Source organism: Gopherus flavomarginatus, chromosome 2 (genome assembly GCF_025201925.1).
Source record: "Gopherus flavomarginatus isolate rGopFla2 chromosome 2, rGopFla2.mat.asm, whole genome shotgun sequence".
Lineage (NCBI taxonomy): Eukaryota > Metazoa > Chordata > Testudines > Testudinidae > Gopherus > Gopherus flavomarginatus.
Window position 1 is genome coordinate 53,535,431 of NC_066618.1, and position 21,405 is coordinate 53,556,835.

Consider the following 21,405-nt stretch of genomic DNA (forward strand, 5'->3'; position numbering starts at 1 on the left):
TCACCACCCTCCTAGCGGAAAAAGTTTTTCCTAATATCCAACCTAACCTCCCCCACTGCAACTTGAGACCATTACTCCTTGTTCTAATCTTTCAGGTATCTCAGTCAGGAGATATTTGCTTTGTGACTCCATCTTCTTATAAGTTGTTCAGAATATCAAAGCACCACATACCTCTTCAATATGGGTTCCAGCTCTATACATCTACAGAAAGATAGAGCTCCAGACACCTGCTTGGTCTGGCTTGAAGGGTTTTATCAACATAGATAGCTAGATTCAGAAAAACACTGACTGGAATGTGAATCCTTGTGTTGTTGAGATGATACCACAAGGACATTTCTGTAAGTTCCACAGTACCCCAGCGGAACATTCCAACACCACTCGCAATTTAGTGCCATCTGTAAATGTAATTAATTACTGAGTTACTGGTTAATAGTTGTTAAGAAGAGATAGACCTACCTTCATTGTCACATTGAATAAGACAGTTGTAGAGAAAAATCACCTTTTTGACATGAATAGGGAAAAAATAAGACACAGAGGCTATAATATGGTTAAATGTTGAGACCACAACTGTATTAGCAACTAATAGCTCACAACCCAGCAGGGGTGTTCCAGTGCAGATCTCAACTAGTATCAGTGACCACTGATGTCCTATAAACCTGAGCATTAACGTGGAGACTATGACCTCTCTATACCCTGAGCCTTCCAGAGAATCCAGACTGGAATCCAGAGTCCTCTCCTCCATGCCATTGGTGGATAAGATGAGAAGAGGGGAGCCACAACATACACCAGAGAAGCGTACCTCCTCACCATGTCATGAGAATGTCCAGAAGCAATAACCAAGCAATATGCTGAGTTATCAGGATCCCATCTGGAGCCTTCCAAACTCACCATCTACACAGGAACATGCCTCCGGGTCTGGCAGCAATACAATTGTCTTATTTGAACTTTGCCTTTTCCAGCCTCTCAACAGTCAGACATTAGTTTTATATTCACTAAACAGTTCCAAAATCCATGAACCTGAAGAAAAGTGTTTGAGTCATATTCATGTATGATATATCTCTATAGCCTTCTACGGGCTTGCACTAAGGATAACTTTGGTCCATCATGGTTTTCCAGAACTGTTGATAAAAAGACAGTTTGCTTTGGGTTAAAGTTTTAATAGCAATGTTCCTTCTACAAAAAAGTACATGCTGATATATATTTACATTTCATGTGCAAATCTGTATTTGTGCACATAAGCAGGCTAATTGTGCATCCAAACAGGTAATACCCATTACCATGTAAATTAACCTCCATGGTTGCTCATTTCTTGTGGGCAGTCCTCATTCTCTTAACTTTTGAAATTGCAGCACATAAAGTGCAAAATTCCTTATGCTTGTATTCTTAGTTTCTTGTATTAAGCCAACTCACTCAACATTTTTTATTTTGTTTATATATCTCTTAGATAAACTGTTGACTTCAGGTTTTGACTGGGGGTGGATCAAGCGGGAGTTAAAACAGAAACCATTAGAAAGCTCAGTTATGGTCCATTACTCATTTTTAGCACACACGTTTTCTGATTTTTGATCACAGAGGGTTTGTAAAAAGAGAATAAAAGCCCTCTGAATAGGTTCCTTGGTGCTGTATTGTAAACTTCAATTACACATTCTCAGATTTTTTTTTAAATAGAAAGAGAAGTGCAAATCTCTTTTAAATGGAACATGATTCAGAAACTCCTACTAAAAAGGTATGAAATATTCCTTCGTTAATAACAATTAACTGTAGTTGCAGAGTGTACGGTCACTTTCAAACATAGATCTAAAGATTTATTTTTTCCCATAGTTCATCATTAGGCTGAAGTCATTTCATATCTACAGCATGCTATCAGCCACCTCTTCCTGAAAAGGAGGAAGGCAGCATGCTGTTAATGCGTAGCTGTCACTCAGAACCTGGTTGCAAGGCAATTGAGAGAAGAGGAAGCATTAGTCTGTAATTTTCAAAATTTGCATCCCCAGTAATTTGTAGTGCAGCCGCTTACTTCTTTTTGGCTTTCAAAATAGAACAACCCACCACTAACAGTTCATGACATAGATGCAGTTCATGACATAGATGGAGGCAACCCAGTCAGTTTTGTTTTCCATCTAAACTTTCCTTTACTATGTAAGTAACTAAACACAATAGTTCTGTCCAAACACAATAGTTTTCTCAGCAAGGCAAAAGTTAACAGAGAGATTGCCTGGTCCCTCTCCCTGGCCGTCGTAGTTTGCAAAGTACAATCATCCATACGAGAAAAGGCTGAACTTCTAGCCTCAAAATATGGTTACATTATTGATGTTTTGGTTTTATTTATTTTTTTAACAAGTGGATGGTCATACTTTTCACCAAGAAAGATGGCAGGAAAGTGAGAGAGAGAGAATCCATCAACTGCTTTGTTGACATTTTCTTATGTCTGCAATGAAACTATTCATGGCTAAATGTCATTCTTGATCATAAGCGATTTCTCCCATAAAAGAGCAAGTATTTGTTAAAAGGCACACATACTTCTGCAATCACAGGCACACACAAAATTAACTCCTACCAATGACTTATAAAACCTCGTATGCTTTTTACCATTTTCTTTCCACTACATGTGCCTCTCAATTTCTAGCTTCAGTGAAGGCAGAGAAGGGGGGAGAGAGCATGAGAATGGTGGTGTGTGTGTGTGTGTGTCAGGGGGGGAGTGAAGGGAACTTTAGTTTAAAATGCAGACAAATCTACCTTTTCTGCTTGATGGCCTGTAACATTTCCATGTAGTGCACTTTGCATGGTGGAATAGCTACTAGTAATAGAATCTCTCACAGTGGAGGTTAATTACTTTTCAGCTACAGCAAAATAAATTTCCTGTCAAGCCCAGTGACAGGAATATGCCACAGTCACCATTTTTACCTGCAGTTTTAATTCACTGTTAATATCTGACAGTAGCTTGTATTTAGTGGGCTAGTCTCCTGAACAGTAGGGTCCCCCAAAGGAAAAGGACGGATTGGCAGTAATGTAGTATCAAGATAAGTGCAAAAAGAGTGCACTTGCCTTTCCCCTAGTGCATTGTAAAGAAGATTAACTGACCTGTCTCTCACTTTAAAGAACAAAGGAAAACCTCACAGCGATGAAACATATATGACATGGTAAAGTGCATACCTTAAAACACAGGGTGGGACACCGGAGGGACATACCTGCTTTATTCTGCTAAGCAATCCTATGTAGCATCCCATCTCATTTGTCTTCACCATGAAACTTTGAGGGGGAGGGGGCGGTGAAGCATTTGAGAGCAATTAAAAGGCAGTTCTCTAGTCTGGAATTTTTGCGTTAATAAATTGAACCCACTGTTCAATGCCGACGTTGAACCTCATGTCATCTTGAATGATCTGAGGCAGTCCCCGTGATTTTCTTGATATTTTTCAAATTAATTTTTTTCCCAACAAGAATCTACTGCCAGCAACCAGAATAGTCTTACTGATTAAGTGTTCCTGGGACAGACATTGGCAAAGTCACTTAATTAACCAATACAAAGCCCTGTATGTAGTCACATTAGCAATCCTGAGGGACAGACGGAAAGATTCATAACAAAAATGTGCCTGGGGCTGTCTAACCTCTCAAGCTAGTTGAGCTATCGGGGAAATTCCTTGCCTTACTCAGTTTGCAGCCCTTATAGCCAACATTTTAGTGATTAACATAATTCCCAAAATAATGATATTGTCCAAAATTTGCTTGGATTGATTATGTGCCTGTGGTACACTAAATAAAACATTGTTTTCTGTGTGGGGCTTGATATCATCTTGAAAAAAAGCTAAGGAAGAGGCTTCAAAATTTGGATCTGCATAATGTCTTTATTTTTTACTGAACATAAATTAAATTGATACAAACCTACCAAAGTTTAAATGTGAAAAGACAATCATCATACAGGCCTGCACGCTCCCTTTCCATGCTTTAGAATGTCTCTGGGTTAGAATTTCTGAAACATGCTTCCCTCTATAGAGATGGTTTCTGGCAGTGCAGAACTGCTAGGGGGCCTAAAGAACATGTGGAGGCCAAGGATACATAGGAAAGCAGGGCGAAAATCAAGGATCATGTGGCCTCCATGAGCAGTTCCTAAAGTGAAGGAAGAGCTGGATAGGGTGGAGAAGAATGGTGGAAGAAATCATATTACTGATCTGTGGCCTAGGAAGATTGCTATGGCAAATAATAGGTATGTCTCTGTCTGCATGAAACTAAAGAGAAAATAAATCAGGAAGGTGGGAGAGGGGTGAGTATGTGTGTGTGAGAGAGAGAGAGAGAGAGCAGGTGGGAGAAAAGAATGGAAAGGGAGTGGGCCACAAGGACTGTGAAAATAGAACTGAAAAGCTTCATAAAAAATAAAAGTTAGGCCAAGATTTTAAAATACAGGAGCTTAGAGTTTGTCTATATTTAGATTCCTAAATATATTATCTGATTTTTTCAAAACTGCTGAACACCCAGTAACAGGAATTCTGTAACTAATTCCTTAGAAAATCCCAGCCTCAGCTTTCACTAGAAAAGATTTTCAAAAGCACCTGATTTAGGAGCACAAGTCCCAGTGAAAGTCTTTGATTGCAGTGGGAGCTGCTGGGTGCTCAGCACATTTGAAAATCAGTCAGCCTATAACACTTAAAACAGTGTAAGGAGTGGAGCTCCTTGCTCCATTTTAAGAGATTATGATGTCATCAGCTACAGGGAAAAACAGAGTAAACTTAGGTCTTGTCAGGTAAAAGGTGATTCACTTTCACCATATTGCCTAGTTTTTACAAAGTGAGATTCTATTTGAGGCCTTAGATTAAATTGTTTTTCTTATTCTGTTTAAGAGGCTGGAAAGGATTTCCTGCTTTATGCCAACCAGGAGGCATCAGAGGTTTCCAAAACTATGAAAAAATCCAACTTTTGGCTGGAAATGTAGTTACAGCAGTTGGACCTAAAGGAATTGATTTTTCAGAGCATTAGGCTCAAATATGCCAGTTAAAGCAGGGTTGAACTTTTGGCTTAGAAGTAAAGCAGGCCCAGAAGGGTGCTATTCAACACAGTTTGAATTTCTGATTCAGTTTCTGAGCCATTTGAAACTGTTTTATGCTGCTTGAGTCATATTATTCATCTCCGTGAAAATCTGTGTTAGTGAAATGTCAGCTCCTTTGTGATATCATATGGTCTTTTTAAAGTATCTGTAACTTCATAACAATATTAAAACAGACACCTTTCTCTCAAATACAGTTCCCATGCTATAGTTTCAACCTTTCACAACAAAAGCCCTCGGCACCAGGATACAGCTCATATCTAGCATACCAACATGATCGTCGTAGAATCATTCATTTGAAGACATTTCAGAACGTATTCTACCCTTTGATATTAGTTTAAAGATTCGTCACCAGCTCTTAACATTATGAAGAGACATTCTTTCTGTGTATTTTACATTTGTTATATTTCATTTCCCTATTCTTTTATTACTGCCAACTTACATTACAACAACAAAAAATATTTCTCAAGAGTTCATCAGGTTGTACTGCTCAAAGCCCATTGGTATTCCTAATCCTCTGTTTGGAGCATCCCATCTTGCTGCTTTTGAAACTACTAGGATGTCATAGACAGAAAAATACAACCTTCACATGGGAAATATGCAATGGGATCATATGAACTTTTAAGAAATCTAGTCCTTAACAATGAACATGTAATGAATATCACCAAACAAAGCAAAATAGATGATATATGAACTAGCTCCAGATTGCATCTTAATGTTTTTCAGATTTCCCCATGAAGCTCTTTCAGCTTTTGTTCAGAGGGAACCTCCTCACAAAGGATGACATCTGAATTAGTACTGAGGTAACATGAGTTGAGCCCATTCCAATGAGAAGTCTTATGCAATTTCTCTGGAGATCTTGCCATCATTGAAAATAATTGCCTATTGCTGAAATAATCTACTGTGAAACAAGTTAACTGCATCATGTTGTGACTATTTGGGAAACCAGTCTGTACAACATATGAATCTGGTGTGTGATGATGAACTCTATGTATCTCTATCAAGCTGCAAACTCCATTATGAATATGCAGCCCTTTTCATTCTTCTTGTCCTTCTACCTCCATGCTGCACTGAAATCCCAAAGGGTAGCGGCCCCAGGCTAACAAAAAAGAGTCCTTAAATCTTGAAAAACCTCTATTCAAAAAGAACTGCCTTGAGACAAAAGGCTGAATTGGTTTGTCAGGGAAAGGTTGCCTGACAATGAAGTCACCCATTAGGAGTCTATGATCACCTGAAGGTGCTAATCAGGGGAGGTCACCTGACAGGAGACTGGACCTTTATAAAAGGGCAAAAGCTACTTTACTCTGGGTCTTCACCAGCTCAAACTGAGGGAAGTTGCTTCAGGAGCCTAAGCAGGCAGGAGGGACCTTGCCTACCTGGACACAAATGATCCCACGAGAACTTCCAAGGAAATGGTGAGCTAGAGTAAGGGGCATTTGTATTCAGGATGTTTGTTTTTTTGATATGATCCATGTTCTATTGTGCTTTATATTTTATGTAAAGAGTAGTGGTATTTTAGAATCCTGTTTAAAGTCTGTCTGTGTGTCTGTTCACTCTCACTATTGCATGCCCCTGAGGAGGTAAACTGTAAACCGAGAAGGCTCACACTTTTGGTGGGATTCTGGGGAACATGCAAGAGCTGCTGGGGAGGCTTGTGGAGATTGAACTAGTTTCAGAACTGAGGCGTTTGGGTCAAAGAGTCCCAACTGCCAAAAATGGTGTCAGATATGAAGTGTGCACCTGGAGTGTGTATCTAGATGCTCAAAACCAATGATGGTTCCTAACATGGCCCTGCCCCCAGCAAGACAAGGCCACATGCATTTCAGCATTTGGATACCCTCAAAGCAATTTGATGAGTGTCCAACAGCGGGAGCTCAATCAGATCTCCGATACATATTATCACATAATAGCAACACAGCTTACATAGTCTCCACCATATTTTATTTCCACAATGCTTTAATTAAGACTGCAGTAAATATAGACAGTCTCCATAAATGGATGAAATGGAGACACTAAATCCTTTATTTACCGCTCTGGGCATTTAAACCACTATGTATTTGCATATTTTATTTAGGAATAGTGGAAATAAGAGAGATGGGGAAATAGCTTTGGCACCTGGTTTATAGCTCTGGGACAATAATGAAGCAAAGGTAGGAAAAAAAGTATGTGTAGCTTAGACAGCGTCTCTCAAAGCCAGTAAGACTTCTTTTGTCATTCCATCCATGTTCTGATTTCTTACATCTAATACAGCAGGCTACAAAATTATTAACGAGAAACTCTATCTTCTAATCTTGGCTGCCTTAAAAACATTAGCAGAGGAGGTCATTTATCATATTTCTTATTAAAGCTTGGAAGAAACGGCACACAGCAGTGCACCTTGGAAGTTGGAGCTGTCAAGGAAAGCACTTTCTGTTATTTTCTCACTGATTGTGGCTAATGTTAAAATAATTACTGGTAGAGGCTCTCCCTGCTGCTTGATTGCCAAGGTCTACAGTTCTGATGGCTTCAGGTTCTTCCTCACACTAAAACTTCGCTTGGCTTGGTTTTGTGTCTGTCTGTCTGCTTGCTTGTTTTCAAAAATCCCATAATTTCTCTACCGCCCTTTGTGACAAACTTGGCAAAATGAAGGCTCTAATGAAGATGCATTGTAGGGGACCTTTTGAATTCTAGTGAAAACATAAAAAATGCAAGAGATTGTTAGCCTTGGTTGAAAACAGAGGAGAAAATGTTAAGTACCGCTGGGGACTTTATTCACTGCTATTTTATCACAGTCATCCCTGTTACTGTGGGCACGCTGCGAACCACACCGCTTCAGCAAGGAGCAGCCCAGAGACTCTTTTGGTATACACTTCTTTGCTATTATCTGATTCTGACAATGTTTTATTTCATAGCTTGAGCTTTTGCATTCTGTACAGCTGTTACTGGGTTCCTGACCTAAGCATTAAGATCCTGCTCAATTTTAAGAGAAATGAGGAAGAAAATTAGAAAGATCTTCAGCTGTTTTCTGATGCATTTTCCCACTAATTGTCTTGAAGTAACACCTATAGGGAATGTCAACATGCATAAAAAATATTGAAGATGAGTTGAGAATGAAAATGTATGAATCATCAGGCATAAAACAAAGCAAAAGATCACATATACCACGTAAGCATTAAGATTTTCATAGATTTGATCCAGGCATATGATGCACAAATAAATTCTATGTTTCTCCATATGTGTCATATGTCAGCCATACTTACGTAGTACACAACTCTTCTTTTAACTCAGCATGCATTCCCTTGGTTGAACATAGTCATAACCTTGGCCAGACATACACAGTTTATCAGTTTTTTCAACATAAAAATTGGTGCTTTACAATGATTGGCATGTACGATCACAAGAGATTTCTTTATAGTTTGAACTATAGCTGTGTAGACAGCCATGTATTTTGGAGCTACTGTTATTTTTAGATGAAACACCACCACCTATAGAATGTAATCAGGATTCCTGTTATAATGTAGAGTGGAAATTATAAAGATGGTTGATTATTTTGTGTTAGACCCAACCATTTCATCCTATCATCTGTCTTTTTTCATCACCTCCAGTGTGATATTCTGGAATGGAGTTCCTTGGCACATAATAGAAAGCTATAGTGAAAACATTAATATGTTCCTTAATTCAAGCAGTCCATGTTTTTGTAAAAGTAAATGGAAAGTCTCCCAACCTTTTCATTTACTTCTGAGACAACATGCTTGAGAGGAAATATTTTGCCAGCTGTTTTAGTTTTAAATTACAGTGCCATGATTGGTTTCATTTCTGGGTCACCCATAGCAACCATTACTTGAAAGCACAAGATCAGTCCTTGCTGTATTTAAAACTCTTCAGAATTTAAGTTAAAATGTTATTTCTCTTACATATTTTTTTCCACAAAGTTCACCCTCAAAAGCTTCTCTTCATCTTTCTGTTTCCTTCATTATAATATATTATATTATGATCTGGAAAACATTAGGTGCATGACATGAAGGGTATGTCTACATTGCAAAAAAAAAAAAAAAATCCCTGCAGCAGGGAATCTCAAAGCCTGGGTCAATTGACTGAGGCTTATGCTACAGGGCTTGTGCTATGCAGCTAAAAATAGCAGTGTAGTCATTCCCACTCAGGCTGGAGCTCAGGCTTTGAAACCTGGCAAGGGTGGATGATCCCAAAGCTTGGGTTCCAACCTGAGTGGGAATGGCTACACTGCTATTTGTAGCCCCACAGCACGAGCCTGAGTCAATTGACCCAGACTCTGAGACTTGCTGCCCCAGGGTTGGTTTGTTTCTTCCTGTGTAGATAGCAATTTTTGTATAATTTTGTATATCTGGTAAGATATTGGTTTATACCTAAGACAGTAAGTAAGTGTATATGCTATGCGTTCATTCAGTGTTCAGAATCGTGTCCTTACACACAAACAAAACTTTTGGGACAAATTCAGAACCCTAAGTTAGCTTTAAATTGGTGTGAATTAGATCTTACAATTTCCCCTGAATTTGTACTGATCTCTTGTCATAGATAGAGCAGAGGGCAAAAGTTAGACTCAGACTCTATTAGATTCAGTCTCACACTCCAACGTGTTACTTATGACTCATTACACACAACCTTCTACTTTGCATCTTCAAGCCTAATGGAATCTAAGGCCCTGTCTACACTGCCACATTATGTTGGCAAAATTTAGGTTGCTCAGGGAGTGTGGAAAAAAAACACACCCCGAGCGACATAAGTTTCCTTGGCATAAGTGGTGGTGTGCACGGCAGAGAGTTTCTCCCATCAACATAGCTACCGCTGCTCATTGAGGTGGTTTTATTATGTTGACAAGAGAGCTCTCACATAAGTGATCTTACGGTGGCGCAGCTGCCTCAGTACAGCTGTGCTGCTGTAAGTTCGCTAGTGCAGGTGGCCCAAATGAGTCTTGTTTTGATAAGTGGCAAGCTGAAATTTCAACATTTCTGCTAAACTCCCTTCACTTTCATGCCTTGTGATCCTATAATGCCATTGGAGCTGCACTGTCAGAGACTGCCCTGGAGGCAAATGCTCTTCTTTAAATAGTGCTTCTCCATTGCACTCGAGGTTTGTAAAAGTGTAAGGGATACCATTCCTCTTGGTCAGAGGCCTTGAACTGGCTGGCTGATTAGCCCTCACACTCTGCACCAGAGAAAGAGTTGGAACTTAATTAACTGACCCTTATAAAAAAAAAGAGCGCAGTAGGAAATGGAGACCAGAAACTGCAACACCCTCCATAAAACCAAGGGGCCAATGGTGGTGTTCCCAATAGACAGATTCTGGAGTTACTGAAGAAAGGGACTACTCTAGAAAAACCAAACTGACAGGAATGGGGGGGATTGTGTAAAGCCCTCTATTGCTGAGATTGTGAGGTAAAAGCCAGAAAATCCAGCTACTGGTGTGAAGACAGACTTGAATAAGGGATTACTTTGCTTGCACATACTTTGAGAGAAGAGTTTGCAATGGTTTTATTATGTTTTGTTAAGAAGACTTAAATAAAGCAACTGTCCCCTGCGGAAAACAACGTTCCTGAATTTCTTGAGATAGCTCCCATGAAATTAACCTCAGGGAATGAGCAGACCCAGAAAGAACAAAGTTTGGTCTGATAGAAGGAGGATGCTATAAGACATGCCTAATTCTTTTATGGGGTCTTACTTTCTTTCTCTTTCTTCATTGCTGACAACTTATCTTGTATAAGCCGTTAAATGATGTCTGGCAGACGGAGTTTGACTGCAGGGAAACCAGGAACATGGCAGTGGCTCTGCAGGTTCTGGTGTTATCTCTATAAACTCTGGGAGAGAACAGCTTATAGAACTGAAAAGCACTGGATAAAATGAGACACATAGAGAGGAAGACAGTACAGGTCCCTTTGCTTATTATCCTATCAACAAATATCCCCGATTAGAACAGTGTTGTACCTGAAGCATTGGAATAGCAAACAGACAACGCTGAATGTTGAGCTGGCATGACCACAGAGAATGTTCACAATTATCTACTTGCCAACACTGTGTTTCCTTTATTTTAATTTTTGTTGTTTATTCCCAAATCTCCTAAATTAACTTTTAATAAAGTTAGCCCTGGCAGACTGTTCTGCTAATGCTTTAATTATTTCTCACAATAGGCGCTAACTTCTGGGAACATTCTGATAAACATATTCCCTTCCAAAGGCCTTTATGTATTTCAGTGCCACTGAGTAATCTTTTGTGGTATGACTGCACAAGTCAAGGTCAAGGTCTGCCAAGAGGTATTTGTTTCTTTATTGAAAAGTTGGATGTATTTCAGTCTAATTGAAATTGTCCATTTCAAACTGTCCCCCCCATGATAGAACATAAAGCTATTGTCACTTTTTACTGCAGTAGAAAAGATTTTAATAATAACATAAAAATGGCAACTGATCAACAGATCTAAACTTAATGTTCCCTCTCACATCAGCTGCCACAACCTGACTGCCCTAAAGAACCCACTTCACTAAAAGCAGCAAAGAGTCCTGTGACACCTTATAGACTAACAGACGTATTGGAGCCATGTATTCGTGGGTGAATACACACTTTGTTGGATGCATCAGGTGACACAGGACTCTTAGCTGCTTTTACAGATCCAGATTAACAGTATACCCCTCTGATACTTGCCACTTCACTAAGTCTGCCATTGCAGCTACTGCTATATTTATAGCAGTCCTTTTTATGCTTTTGTAGATGTGTCAGTGCTTTAACTATAAACAATTTTGCAAGATTTACTATTAAGCAGCAAAAATTCATCCTCAGCTGAAACTTTAGCTGTGAAGTGGTATAGTCTGCTCTCGAATGTACATGCATATTTGTTGTTATTAGTATGATGGGAGTTATAGATGTGATTCCAGAGAAGTTAATAGAAAGAGCCAAAACTAAAACTTCATGGTGGGTTTTTTTTCTGTTTGGGTTTTTTTTGGTTGGCTCTCTCACCATACCAGGAGAGAAGGGAGGGTCCAAGGAGGAGTCACAATCCTGGGACTGACAGGGCCTCTGGCCAATCAGAGATCTTCAGACCAGGACCCTGAGAAGGAACTAGCACCTCAGGTTAGTCTGGTTGATCAGGCTGCTTGGTCAGAGCGGGAGCCTGACCTGGCCTCTATGTGTACTGGGGAAGGGGTAACAGGGACAGCATCCCCAGGCAAGGTGATGGAGCTGGTGCAGGAAGCTAGGAGGAGAAAAGCAGCATAAGAGACTTGGAGAGGAGCTGCCCAAAGACACAGCAATATGGATAAAAGAGAGCCAAGGAGCAAGGCCAAGGGGAGTTAGTGAGGGGAGCATGAACCCACTGTAAAATAGTAAAGAACCAGCCAGGAGGGGGACAAGCTGTGGGGGCAAAGCAACCACCCCTATACTGCCCCGACTAGGGAGCCATGACTAGTATTGGCCTGGGGAGTTCCTAGCAGCCCGAGTCCAGCGAAAAGATGGTGACTTCTGTGGGGTAATGGCAGCTGATACTGTGGAGATTTCCCCAGTCCACTCCCAAGGCAAAGACCTGAATGAACTGTGCCCAGCCTTGGACAAAGGTGATCTCACCTTGCTGCAGGCATGGGAGTCTGGATGTCAGAGCAGGATGGGCTTTTTTTCTGCTTCTTCTTCTTCTTCTCTCCTTTTTAGTCAATTCTTGACTACAGGAAGTAAGCAAACCACTCCCCCTGGTGAGTACTTGGCCAGTGCATTCGCCTCTTTGGGAGGTGGGGCTTCTTCATTTGCTAAAGCCTACTGAGGAACAGCATCTAGTGACCTTTCAAACCAGAGTCTTTGTTGTAGGGGAAGAGTTTGGGCCTGCACAATAAAAGGGGTAAATTGGGGTTGGGATGCTGCTGTGATAATTGGTGTGAAATTCTGAGTGATGTCATAACGTGGTGTGCAGAGCTTTATCCTCATCACACACCGTTTCTGGAATTACCATACCAAAGTTTCACCACACAACAGAAGAGACTGTCGCTGTTGAGTGCGTGTGTGTGTGTGTTTGTATGTATTTGGGGGCAGGAAGTAGTGTAAGGACTGCTTTAGTATATCTTAAACTCTTTCCACTGTTTAGTGTACTTTGAAACCTGCATTTGCAACCTGCCATTCATAGGCTGTTCCTGAAACAGATGCATCTATTTTATTGTATTTGGTGTTTTGTGTGTGTGCCCTGTTTAGCAGCTTATTTCAAGGTAGAGATACTACACCATTAGGGACTATGTTACTTACTGGGAATGTGTCTAGTAACTGGGGGGAAGGAGGGGTGAAGCATTCCAGCTCACCAATTGATCTGACACAGGTAAGAGCAGCAAGTGGGGAGGTGGTACTGTGAGAAGAGGGTGAGGTGATTTGGAAGCTCCCTCGCCATAGTCTCCAGTGTTCAGGCTCAGTCCTGAGGTCTCACAAGCAGCTGTGATGTGCCTCAAGAGAGAGAGTAATTGGGCTGCAGCCTTAGACCCAATCCCAGAGTGTTTTGAGGACCCGGTAGGTAAGGCCTGCTGATGTAGCCTCTCTGGGTAGATCAGGGGGAAGGAAGTCCCCTGGAATTACTGGTGTCCCACCTCTTCCCACAGGCGGGGAACCACACCCAGTCTGTTCCTCTAGGTAATGCCAGGAGCGGTGAGAGAGAGGTTGTTTCTTGTCTTTCCAAGATAACCTATACTTGGATACGGTCCCATTTTACAATGTCCCTGCCCCTAACCCCATTATACATACATACACACATACACAACATATATAGAGTTCAAGTGCAAAAAAATGGTTTGCTCTTATAAAATACCTCTGGCTTTCTGCTGTGACTTTTTAAATGAATGTAATAGTGTCATCTGAAACATTCATATTAGTGATACATAGTAAAAAGTGGATATATGAAAACATTTAAGGAACACTTTGCTTCACAAACCATACCTTATTCTTATAGTGTTTACCAGAACTTTCACTACAAACTACATGTATTCAGCTTGCCCAGTATTTGGGAATGTGCCTTTCAGGCCTGCACATTCCAATATACTTTTCTGTGTATATTTTTCTCTTTTTTTTCCTCTCTCTCTTTTGCCATGTGGAACCATTTACTAGGCAAAAATAATATAAGAGCTGGTCTTCTAACTGTATTTATATTATTGAAGAACTGGTATATCCATGAGAAAATCAGATCTTTCATTACATTATCCCCACAAATGCTCTGTGAAGCATTACAAAAGCCTATGAAAAGCATAAACACGAGTAGACACAAATACAAATGAATAAACACAAATACATGAATCTACATACCTCTTTTAAATGACCTGCCATTTATTTATACTAGAGCTGGCTGAATTATTCATTGAGAATAATTTATCTGACTAATTTTGACATTTTTTCTTCAATTAAGTCCCAGCCAATTTATCCCCCACTATCCATGCAGCACTACAATTTCTTTCTTTGACTATTTTTTCCTTCAATCATTGAATTATTTATTTACAAATAAGTTTTATTCAACAAGCTCTAATTTATATGCTCTTTCTATGCTTTCAAGTACGTGTGTGTGTGTGTGTATACACACACCCCTCAGGTAAATATCTTGCTATTTTGTTTAATTAGATGGGGCTAGATCATTCCTCCATGAGCCAAACTTGAAGGTAGTCTCCATCGTTCACCTGCTCCCAACCCCCCCCCCATGACTGTATTACTATGCAGAGGTCAAGCCACAACAGGAATTTCGTTTAACAGGGTGTCATGGTATAAACCCCCACTCTGAACCTTAGCATCCAAGAGATGGGGTGCCAGCATGAATTCCTCTAAGCTCAATTACCAGCTTAGAACCTGTAGCGCTGCCACCAACCAGGAATTCCAGTGCCTGGTACACTCTGGTCCCCCCAAAACCTTGCCCGGGGACCCCCAAGACCCAGTCCCTCTGGATCTTAACACAAGGAAAGTAAACCCTTTCCCTCACCGTTGTCTCTCCCAGGCTTCCCCTCCCTGGGTTACCCTGGAAGATCACTGTGATTCAAACTCCTTGAATCTTAAAACAGAGAGGAAAATTCACCTTCCCCCCTCCTTCTCTCTCCCCCTCCCAGACCCTCTCTGAGAGAGAAAGTAATCCTAACACAGAGAGAAATTAGCCTCTCTCTCCCCGTTCCCTCCTTTCTTCCCACCAATTCCCTGGTGAATCCAGACCCAGTCCCCTGGGGTCTCACCAGAATAAAAAAACAATTAGGTTCTTAAACAAGAAAAGCTTTTAATTAAAGAAAGAAAAACAGTAAAAATTATCTTTGTAAATTTAAAATGGAAGTCTTTCAGCTATAGACACTGGGAATACCCTCCCAGCCTAAGTATACAAGTACAAATTAAAATCCTTTCAGCAAAATATAAATTTGAACTTCTTCCAGCCAAATACACATTTGAACTCCTCCCAGCCAAATACACATTTGCAAATAAAGAAAACAACCATAAGCCTGACTCGCTTTATCTACCTAGTACTCACTATTCTGACCTTATAGGAGCCTGTATCGGAGAGATTGGAGAGAAACCTGGTTGCACGTCTGATCCCTCTAAGCCGCCAGAGAGAACAACAACCAAAAACTAACAGCACACACACAAATTTCCCTCCGTCAAGATTTGAAAGTATCCTGTCCTCTGATTGGTCCTCTGGTCAGGTGACAGCCAGGCTCACTGTTTTTGTTAACCCTTTCCAGGCAAAAGATATATGAAGCACTTTTGTTCTATTAACTCTTACTTATCTATTTATGACACAGGGTCCCAGCAGCTGCCAATACCTGTGGGATTCCCTGGTGGCATGGATCCATCTGAGCTCTCTGCAAAGTAATAAGGAGAAGGAACATGAGGGACACAGTGAAGAGATACAGGCTCTATTTTTTGAATTACTTTGCCCTTGTTTAGTTCATCTGGTATCTGTGGATGGGCCATTGGGCTCATTTTCCGCCCTGCTCTCCTAGAATGCCATCCTAAAGGACAAACTCTGTGAAAGTATCATCACAGATTTTTTCTACCCAATTCTCTCCAATATCTGTTACTTTGAAAGGGGATGATCTGGGCCATAGATACTTGGGTTTCTAGGGTAACTTCTGGGAAGAATTTCCAAACTTTTTGATAAATAAGATCTAAACCAGGGGTAGGCAACCTATGGCACGTGTGCCGAAGGTGGCACGTGAACTGATTTTCAGTGGCACTCACACTGCCTGGGTTCTGGCCACCAGTCCAGGGGGCTCTGCATTTTAATTTAATTTTAAATGAAGCGTCTTAAACATTTAAAAAACCTTATTTACTTTACATACAACAATAGTTTAGTTATATTATAGACTTATAGAAAGAGACCTTCTAAAAATGTTAAAATGTATTACTGGCACGCAAAACCTTAAATTAGAGTGAATAAATGAAGACTCGGCACACCACTTCTGAAAAGTTGCCGACCCCTGATCTAAACCAATGCCCAGTAAAATCAACAGAAAGATTTCAACAAGATTTTTTATCAGGCCAATAGGTAATATTTTATTGTCATGCCTGAAAATTATTTTCTCATAATTTTTTCAATATAACAAAGGAATTGATTCAGAGAATAAAAATCTAAATTTAAAACACTATTGTGGTTGTCACAGGAATTGACAAAAGCCATGAAGTCAAAGTTATAGTTGACACAGCATCCTTCACTTACGTCACTGTGCTTTTCTCCTTCACAGTAACATGTCTGTGAGACTGATGCCAACTTTAGCTTTCAATTTCAGAGCTTTTGTCGCTTTGTGCCACAACATTAGTTATTTATATGTAGTTATATATGTTTTTTTCTATAACTTTATGTACTAAGAAGTGTCTACAACTCACAGGACATTTTTAAGATAAATGGTTGCTGAGAACAATTAAAAGAAAGTGAAAGAGACTTACCAAAAAAAAGCCATTCGCAGAGGGTAAAATACTTACATTTTAAATGCTACAGACTATTGGATCATTAGGATGATGGATTGTCTTTGCTATCTACAAATAATGCACCGATCTTCTTGTCCAAAACAGAGAGTTTGCTTTATTTAATCGGTAATACTGAAGAACACTAATCATGACCTCAATGCAAATTAGGTTTAATGAAAAATGTCTCTCAAAAAAAAAAAAGACTTTTGACATAAAGGGAATAAGCTGAACATGGGATAAAAAGATTGAATCACAAGCTTTACTTGTGTTTCAGATGTGGAAAAAAGATGATCATATTTGTTCTTGAGTGATGACCCTTATCTAAAAAAGAGGATTTTAAAATAAACAGGGCTGTCAAAGAGGAAAGCGGTAGCTGAAATATAGTGCCGTGTATATAGCGTGATCATACATCCAGTTTTGGCCAGGACAGTCCCTCCCTTTTTTCAACCCTGTCCTAGCTGTCCTGACTTTTTTGGCAAAAGTGGGCATTTGTCCCATTTGCACTTGCCAACTTGATCATTTAGCAAGATCAAACCGGACAAATGCCCACTTTTGTCAAAAAAGTGGTATGTGGAGTAAAACTAGAGGAAAAGATTCCTGGAATCCATGTAAGGTTCACCCCTTTGAGTCTTTATTACACCCTTCTCTTCAAAGGGAAATGTTTATGTCCTCCTGTAGAGGAGAGAGGAGCTAGCCTGAAAGGCATGCAGATTGGGAGGATTCACAAGGAAAGGAGAGCACAACAGCATGGTTCCTGGGCCAGCTTTAGGGATGGCCAGTCTCTCTGAGTATCTGCATTTGGTGCTGCAGTATTTTGTGGCATGTGGCAGTGACATGCCTCTCACATGTAACTTTCTAGACTTCATGTCAGTTGAACTCTGATAAGTCATAATTTCAGATGGGATGCAGACACTAAAACCACAGCATGTGGCATACTTTTATCTTTAGTGAAAGCCATGCTGTAGTAATGCAGCAAAATAATTAATTATAACAAACCTCTTCTATTCAGTATCATCAATCTCCATTTTGTAGTGTCATCAGTGTTCAGAAGTAGTTTTTTAAGTGAAGAGTCGTCCTAACATTAAGCCAACTCCTGCTCAGCTTGCTCTTCTGCTTAGACAGAGGGGCAAACCACATGCCCAAGATGAGTGGACCTGGCCCATTATACGTGTCAGAGAGGAAAAGTTACTATTATGGATCAGGACAAATCATTCTTTGATTTCTGGATGTAAAATTCTCCAGGGAAGCTATAAATTCACAAGGTGACTGCGAGTGCTGGGATTTGCATTTGAATTCTGGATTTGTAAGAAATGAAGTAGTGAAACAGCTCCTTATTGGCTACACATAGGAGGAATCCCTAAAGCATTTTTTTCTCTTGACCAGTGACCCCTGACCTGCTCTTGGAGGGGCTGCAGTTTTGAGTAAAATAATAATGGAGGTTATTGAAGTTGTAACAGCAAGCAGAAGAACCAAAATATATGTATTAATATAGGCTTGACCATAGGCATTATGGTCTTACGCATTAAGGGCTTAGAGTGAGGCCTAGAAGTGAGTCATATGCATCTTGTGATAGTTTAGCAATGCATCTTGTGAAAAATAGGTAAAACCAGAAATTAACAGATCATCTTAGGGGCCTATGGCCGGGGGGGGGGGGGTAGGCGGGATGGAGCATGGATCAGTGTTCAGGTTGCATTCCATCAGTAGCCGGCCCAGGAAGCTAAAGATCCAAGCAGAAGACCAAACTTGAATCCTGATCACACGACACCTGAGGCACAATGCGCATATGCTCAGAGGAGGAGATAACTGTTAGAAATGTAATTATGGTCAACTGGAATACCACATATACATAACTGGAACCTAAACATTGGTTTCCCAGAATGCCAAATAGGAACAGTGGGCTGAAACTTGATCACGTATGGTACCAGATGTATGGGAGCAGAATGTACAAAGGTGCATAATAAGTTGTCAAACCCAACCCTAGGTAGAACACCAGGAATGACCAAATGGGAGAAGCCTGAGTTTAAATAAATATCCTTTTGTGTGATCTTCATTTACCATTTAATCTATCTTTGCTGTTCCCAATCTCCATAAGGTTGTAAGTGTGTCAACATTGGGATATTGCTTTACCTTGTACTAGCCTAACGCTGTAAGTATGCTCAAAGCAGGGGGTATTTTGCTATACTTACCTTGCTTTATTTCACCTTTCTGTTATCTCAATTATAGTTCTCTGTATTAAATAAAACTCATAAAATCTCTCATAAACTCATCCTTTGAATTAATTTTAAGTAGCTGCCTAAATAAAAGAAACTGTCACCACTGATTAGAGGACTTTGGTATAGGTACAAGCTACATTCCTTATGGTGCATTGTAATTTATATTCATTAAGTTTCAGATCTGCTTCACATAGGCCTGATTCAGAAGAGCATTTAGGCATAGGCTGAAAGCTGAGAACACACTTAAGTGCTTTGCAGAATCAGGGCTATAGGGTTTTATTAATATAAATTAAATGTTAAATATGCAGGAATGCTTATAAAATAAGACTTTCTTGGCAGTAGTCAAGGTAAATATCCACATTGTTTTTGAAACTGCAGAGCTCAGTGGTAGATTTTATTTTTATCTCCTAATGAATTCTAAGGCAGAACAGTCATCAGCACCTAAGGCAACCTAACTACTGTCAACATATGCTGCTGACTTTGACAAGAATAAAATGATGAGATCTTAAATAAAAGATATATTCTCTCTGAAGAACAGTTTATGCAACTTGGATGCCTTCCAAGGAAAAATCATATAGCATAGTTAACCAATGATACTGACATCTGCCTCTCACAAAGCGCCAAGGGAATCTTGTAAAGGTCACCATGGTGAGTAGCAGAGTAACTGATTAAGATAAGTCTACAAATCTTATTGCACGGTGTGTCAGTTTTCCTAAGATAGATATTTCATACAACAATATACTTGGAAGAGAACATTAAAATGGAATCAAGCAGAAATTTCACTGCCCATGTAGCACACACATCTGCAGATCTCAGAAAGGGGAGAATCTAGCTCTTAATCTGAAATTGTGCACATTCTGTGATATTTGCATACTGAACTGGTTTCAGCTATTCTGATTTTGTTTGCCCCAAATTGTAATGTTTGAGCAACAAAATGTGAAGTTTCAGAATACGCACTTTTTAATTAAAAAAAAAAATCCTAAAACCAGCAGTTTTAGTGGGTTCTTTTAATTTCGTGATATAATATGCCTAGTTTATTGTTAAATCTTTTATTTGTAAATAACAATCTTAGCAAATAAATTATGGGTGCCTTTAGGCCACTGGTGTGTGCGTGTGTGTGTGTGAGAAATGAGACACAGGTACTCTCCTGTGACAGTCCAGTTGGGGTTTGGGGTGCATTCCAGACCAGTTAGGAGTTGTGTGACCATTTGTCCTGTAACCCTGGGTGCCTCACAATGCTTTGCTGCTGGAAATCCCAGCCTGTATTGCTCACAACCATTCTACAAAAGTAGCAAAGAATCCTGTGGCACCTTATAGACTAACAGACATTTTGGAGCTTCTTTCGTGGGTGAATACCCACTTCATCAGATGCATGTAGTGGAAATTTCCAGGGGCAGGTATATATATGCAGGCAAGCTAGAGATAATGAGGTTAGTTCAATCAGGGAGAATGAGGCCCTAGTAGTTGAGGTGTGAAAAACAAGGGAGGAGAAACTGGTTTTGTAGTTGGCAAGCCATTCACAGTCTTTGTTTAATCCTGAGCTGATGGTGTCAAATTTGCAGATGAACTGAAGCTCAGCAGTTTCTCTTTGAAGTCTGGTCCTGAAGTTTTTTTACTGCAGGATGGCCACCTTAAGGTCTGCTATAGTGTGGCCAGGGAGGCTAAAGTGTTCTCCTACAGGTTTTTGTATATTGCCATTCCTAATATCTGATTTGTGTCTGTTTATCCTTTTCCATAGCGACTGTCCAGTTTGGCCGATGTACATAGCAGAGGGGCATTGCTGGCATATGCTAGCGTATATTACATTGGTGGATGTGCAGGTGAATGAACCAATGATGGTATGGCTGATCTGGTTAGGTCACTTCGTCAGATGCATGTAGTGGAAATTTCCAGGGGCCGGTATATATATGCAGGCAAGCTAGAGATTAGTTCAATCAGGGAGAATGAGGCCCTGGTGTGCAAATTTGACACTATCAGCTCAGGTTTAAACAAAGACTGTGAATGGCTTGCCAACTACAAAGCCAGTTTCGCCTCCCTTGGTTTTCACACCTCAACTGCTAGAACAGAGCCTCATCCTCCCTGATTGAACTAATCTCATTATCTCTAGCTTGCCTGCATATATATACCTGCCCCTGGAAATTTCCACTACATGTATATGACGATGTGGGTATTCACCCATGAAAGCTCATGCTCCAAAACGTCTGTTAGTCTATAAGGTGCCACAAGATTCTTTGCTGCTTTTACAGATCCAGACTAACACGGC